Below are 5,970 nucleotides of genomic sequence, written 5' to 3' on the forward strand. Positions count from 1 at the left end.
ATGTGGACAGTAATGAATATGACACATAGCTCAAACATATCTTAGCTATTAATATGCAGTATATAGCTAGTTGAGCTATCTGCTACTATCAGCCTGCTTCATTGGAATTATATCAGTTAGCTAGCTGGTTAACAGCTTTGTGACCTGGAGTTGTGACTGTTAGACCAGTTGGAAAATTTAACCTTTCAACATTACTGTGATTAATGACTACTTTTCGAAGCTCATTGACTCCAGTTCCACAGCTAATTCAAAAAAACTATGGTCATATATCAAAAAGCAAAAATTGGATCACGTTGGAATACCCCCACTGTCACATAATGGTCATACCATCACTGATTCCGTCCACAAAGCTAATATCCTCAACGATTATTTTAGCCTCTCAAGAAATTGCTCCAGTACTAACTCTGATCATCAATTCATCACTTCATCAAGGAGAACTTCCCATGGACTGGAAACGTGCTAATATTGTACCTGTATTCAAAAAAGGAGACAAAACACTTGCATCCAATTACAGACCAATATCGCTAACCAGTATCAGCTGCAAGATCATGGAGCGCCTAATTCACACTCATCTCTTCTCTCACCTAGAATCAATAAATATTCTCTATGACCAACAACATGGTTTCCGACCTAGAAGATTATGCGAATCACAACTTATTACTACCGTAAACAACATTTCTAAATCACTTGACTCTGGCTTTCAAATTGATATCATTTTTCTAGATCTATCTAAGGCATTTGATAAAGTCCCCCATCACCGTTTATGTAACAAATTATCCTACTATGGTATTAGAGGGGAATTACTAACATGGCTACAAAACTTCCTCATCAGTAGGCATCAACAAGTAATTCTTTACGGTTCAACCAGTGAGTCACATGCAGTTAACTCGGGTGTCCCCCAAGGAACAATCTTAGCCCCTCTATTATTTTTATGTTATATTAATGACCTACCATTATCAATCAATGCCAACATTGGTCTGTATGCTGACGATACCATACTTTATACTGTTATTCACTCTACATCCGACTGTTTATCACTTCAAAATGATCTCAACTCCTTATCACAATGGGGCACTAGATCTGGTATGTTTTTTAAACCTGATAAAAGTGTATTCATGAGAATCACTCGTAAACACAATCCGATCACGTACAACTACACCATTAATGACATCTCTATCAAAGAAGTTTCATCTACTAAATATTTAGGAGTTACAATCACCAATGACTTGTCTTGGTCCACACACATTACTAACATCATATCCAAAGCTCTATCAGTCAAAGCATTCCTACAGAGAAATCTTAAATCCTGCCCAACTCAAATCAAATTGAAATGTTATGATGCCATGATAAGACCAATCTTGGAATACGCCAATCCTGTCTGGTCCCCTCACATCAGAAGAGACATTGATAAGCTTGAACGAGTACAGAGGCAATCTGCCAGATTCATTATGGCTGACTTCTCGCATTTCAGCAGCGTGACTAACATGCTCATTGACCTTAATATTCCCAGCTTAGAATACCGCAGACAAGTATCCAGTATCACCCTCCTCTACAAAATTGTTCATAATCTCACTGATATATCTCCTGTTGATTTAATCCCTGTCACTTCTAACACCAGAGGACACGACCAAAGATTTCATCATATCTATGCAAGGACCAATCAGTACAGTAATTCATTCTTCCCTAGATCAATTAGACTGTGGAATTCACTCCCAGCTGACCTAATCCAACAACAATCATTACAAATTTTTAAGTACCGACTGAAATTATTATTACTTTTTCCTACCAATCAGTAATCCCATAATCAATCATATTGTAAAACATTTTGTATACATGTTTCATATGTGCGTTAATCCTCAAACTGAGGCTGCACATTTTTGGAAAATAAATAAATAGATTAATATTAATTTTATTAAAACACGTGCATGCGCATTAGCTAACTATTCATTTTTGAAAGGGCGTGGCACTTTATCAATACAGTGAGTTTTGTATGTACGTTTAGTTTAATATACCTGTATGCATGTATCCCAGTGACTTATTTCCAGCGGTATGTTATCGACTTTGCAACATCGAAGTTACGAGAACATACTTGCTACACTGTGCGTTAATTGGAGCAACTAAGATGAGCGTTGGAGCCACTGTTTATATGAATACTAGTGTTAATCCACAGCGGCGAGCGCAATACGGACAATATATTGCTAGGTGTTGTCTCGCGTTTCAGTGGCTCGAGACCCGCCACCGGATCTCAGTAGGATTTTGCCAAGGGAGCCTGGGGGTGTGGGTGGAGCACAGCACAGATAGAAGTGACTCCACTCCGCGAAATGCGAAGCATGCGCTTTCTAAGAGAGCCCCCCCCCCCCCATTCCCCAGGAAATCAGTTTTGACGTTCTGAGATTGAATTTGGTGGCAATTTTGACTGAAATTTGTTAAGGCCAGGCACAGTAGATTCCTTCTCATCAGCCAGAATTTTGATGCGGGCGGGGTGGCGGTGTAGGAGATAGCAGTGCGAGCAGCCTGCTCAAACAGGGATCTTACAGTCTTTTTTGCCACTTTACAAGCATATTGGCCACTTGGGCAATTGTGTCTGGCATAAAATGTCCTACATAACCAATCTCGAGTTTAACAGATAAGCCAGAAAGCTGAAGGTCATATTGTAAATTGCTATACTGCTATAATAGCTATCAGGCTATAATGAAGCTATGCTCTCCAAAGAAATTTCAACTTTCTGAGATTGAATTTGGTGGCAATTTTAACTAAAAAATTGTAAATGTTTATGAAAATTCAATGCTGAAAGCATGAATGCTACTGAGCTGGTCTTATCTATCTAAAGGAAACGTTCCTAATCGCACATTAGAAGTTTCAAGATAAACGGTTTTAAAGAATTCAAGTCAGCATAATCTTGCCAAGGATAGCAAGGATGTGTATGCAATTTACACAAAAGATAACCTTTCAGGCCACTTCCAGTACTTGTAGCTGCTTGTAGAGTTTGCTGCCAAATATGATAGAAAATCTGAGCAGTTGGATGAGCGAAGTAGTATCACAAGTGCTCACAAAGGGGAGGAGGATGTGGGGTGATGGGGTGGGCAAGAAATAGACTTCAAAATGGACAGGATTGAAGACCAGGTATGAGATGCTGGATTCTTAGTGGCCAATATGTAGAAAATCAACAGAAAAATCATTTGGCCAACATCATCAGGCCATCCGCCAGTAAACCACTGATTCTTTCCATTCACAAGGCCTGAAACTGCCATTCAAGCTTTCCATAGCACCCAGAAAAGGCGTCTTTTAAAAACCAGTCTCGAGTAGTTTGAGTAGCACTGAGGGTCAAAACTAGTAGTACGATAGTGCAGCTATCCACTGGTGATGTTAGTTTGAGTTTGTCTACTGATTTGTGATTTGAATTTATTTTGTAAAATCTAGTCACAATAATGCTACTCCATTGACTGTTTTATTAGAGTACATGACTGTTCTATTAGAGTATCTCGATCTCTAAATGTAGAGGGTACCCTAACCCACTTAATTCCCCTTGTTCTATACCTATATGGGTAGCATTTTGCTACAGATAGATTTGTTATATTATACACAGTCATAAAATGTTTGAATTATGCCTAAGGTGCCTAGTTATGTTCAGTAAGTAACATTGAAAAATTTCTGAAGGGGGGCACTGCCCCCCCCCCCCCCCTAAATCCCTACCAAGTGCTAACTATATATATTTTTTGTAATGCATGTGAATCTGGAGTTATGTCAATTAGGGGTGTATCCATTCACTGGAAAGGATTACTGGACTACCGGACTCAAATAAAGTTTGCTCAAATCTCCTTTTCAGCCACTAAAAGTGATTACAAAAGGCCAGGCAAACTTGATTAATCATTATTTCTCATCCCCACCCACATCCCTCTTTACCCCACCGCCTCTAATTTCATTATTGCTGTTATCAATCATGTGCACATGTCTTTTGATGCTAAGAAGGCTGGCTATCATTTTACAGCACAGTAAATATCACTTGCACCTCTGAAACGGTGGTAAAACATAAGTACTAGTTCTTAAAGGCCAACTTTTTATAGTGACAGACAGCTTGATACCTCTGATATCAAAATAGCCACTATGACAAATATGGACGATTTATGTTACGAGGGGAAGCCATCACGTGCTATCGCCAAATCGACACTTTTCACTGTCAGCAAAGATGAATGGGACACAAAGGAGGACACTGGTAAGTCCATGAAGAATGCATTGTACGCACTGCGGTATGCCAAAAGGCACCTGTCGGGCCTAAGCGACGTCAAACAGTGAAAAAATCAAGCCCGTAGCCTTAGCCATTATTGAGTTATGCTTGTCTGAAGACATCAGTCAGTCAGTTACTTACTTACTTACTTACTCAGTCAGTAGAAAATTCCGTTAAATAAATTATTTTTAAAATTCCGTAGCAACTTGTTGAAAGCATTTTGGGTTGATCTGAAAGCTTGTTTGGGCTTAGTTTCACCTAACCAATACTGCCTGATCGTTGTTAGGGGAAATTGAGGCTGTTTTTTAGGTGATATTGTTTTGTGGGCCACGCCTACTCCTTTGTGGTCCCTACTATACAGTAACCATCGTACTGAATGATAAAGTAGAAATTAAGCGAGGTGAACAACTGTGATAGCAGCAGCTCAGTGGTGGGTGTTCACGTCCCTGGCTTAAACGCTGCAAGTGTTTGTTCAACATGTTTCATGCAACTTTTTATCCCAGGGTGACTGTTCTATTAGAGTATTTCAATCCCGCAATTTACAGTTGTTGTGTTAGGTAACCTAGCTCAAATTTAGTATGTGTGGTGCTGAATATTTAGGGCGTTTGTAGTATACAAATGATTCCAATTCAAGAAGGGAGCATGGAGCTGCGTATGCATGAAAATTGTGTTTTGTTTCTTCCTGCACGGTGTGGCACAGCAGCTTTCTTGGCTGCACGACACGCTACCGTGTGTCATGATATCAATGTGTGCTATTTTACAAAAGAAGGTTAGTGATGATGGGCAAATGTGTTAACAGTGTGCACAGTGCTTGTATCATTGCTAGCAGCAGGCAAATTACTTTTGATAATGCACTACACTGAGAGTTTTTATGAGTAATATGAAAGTTTTATGTATCATGGTGAAAGGTGTTAATTTCTAAACCACTTTTGTGGTTAAGTCTGGCTATAAAAGGCAAGTAAACAAAAAAATTGAGTCCAGTAGTTCAGTCCTGTAATCCAGTCCAGTAGTCTAGTCCAGTAAATGGATACACCTGTCAGTTAGGATTAGCTGTGACGGATACATAACAAACAAAAAGTTGTCAAATAAAATGTACAGCATATTTGACAAAAATATTTTTATATCCAGGGTTCCTTTGGGAGCCATTCCCAGGTCAAACCGTGTATTGCACATCTAACTTGGACTAAACTAGCTATAGGCCTAACAATCACAAGCTTCTTCTTATAGCTACTAGTATTTTAAAAATTGTTAATTTAAAAATGAAGTAGGGATCTATGCAATAAATGTAGTGAAACAAGAGACGAATGATGGTGTTACAGCATAACTCAGTGGGAAGTCCCTACTTTGGCAGTGAACAAATAATAATAGCTAATGTGCCAAAGTAGGGACTTTACCACCGAGCTATGCTGTAACACCATCATTCGTCTCTTGTTTCACTACATTTATTGCATAGATCCCTACTTCATTTTTAAATTAACAATTTTTTAAATATTAGTTTGTTTAGTGTTTTTGGTGTGGCACAGCTAGCTACAATGTAACTTGTATTAGTCCACTTGTATTTTCCGCATCTGTAGGTATGGTAAAGGCAGATACCATCACTTATAAACATCTTGCCCATTTGTTCCGTGAGAAGTAGAGTTCCCCATATTCTGTGGTTATGGACAGGCTTCACTGTAGTTTGGAGTTTTCCTTGCTGTACTCTTCAGTAATGTGTATCAGGGGATCACATTCTAGATACAAGCGTC

General features: G+C 39.0%; 1 long non-coding RNA gene across 2 annotated transcripts; it reads right to left on the bottom strand.

Annotated features, from left to right (window-relative positions):
* Positions 1 to 373: 373 nt before the first annotated feature.
* On the bottom strand, positions 374 to 1,305 carry LOC136254427 (uncharacterized). Of its 2 annotated transcripts, none has more exons than XR_010700476.1 (3): positions 1,000 to 1,305; positions 530 to 584; positions 374 to 471 (listed from the first exon to the last, which is right to left on the bottom strand). It is a non-coding gene; the product is annotated as an uncharacterized lncRNA (long non-coding RNA). The 2 variants fall into 2 exon arrangements; XR_010700475.1 differs by having other exon boundaries at positions 948 to 1,305.
* Positions 1,306 to 5,970: the final 4,665 nt, after the last annotated feature.

Source organism: Dysidea avara, chromosome 4 (assembly GCF_963678975.1).
Source record: "Dysidea avara chromosome 4, odDysAvar1.4, whole genome shotgun sequence".
Taxonomy (NCBI): domain Eukaryota; kingdom Metazoa; phylum Porifera; class Demospongiae; order Dictyoceratida; family Dysideidae; genus Dysidea; species Dysidea avara.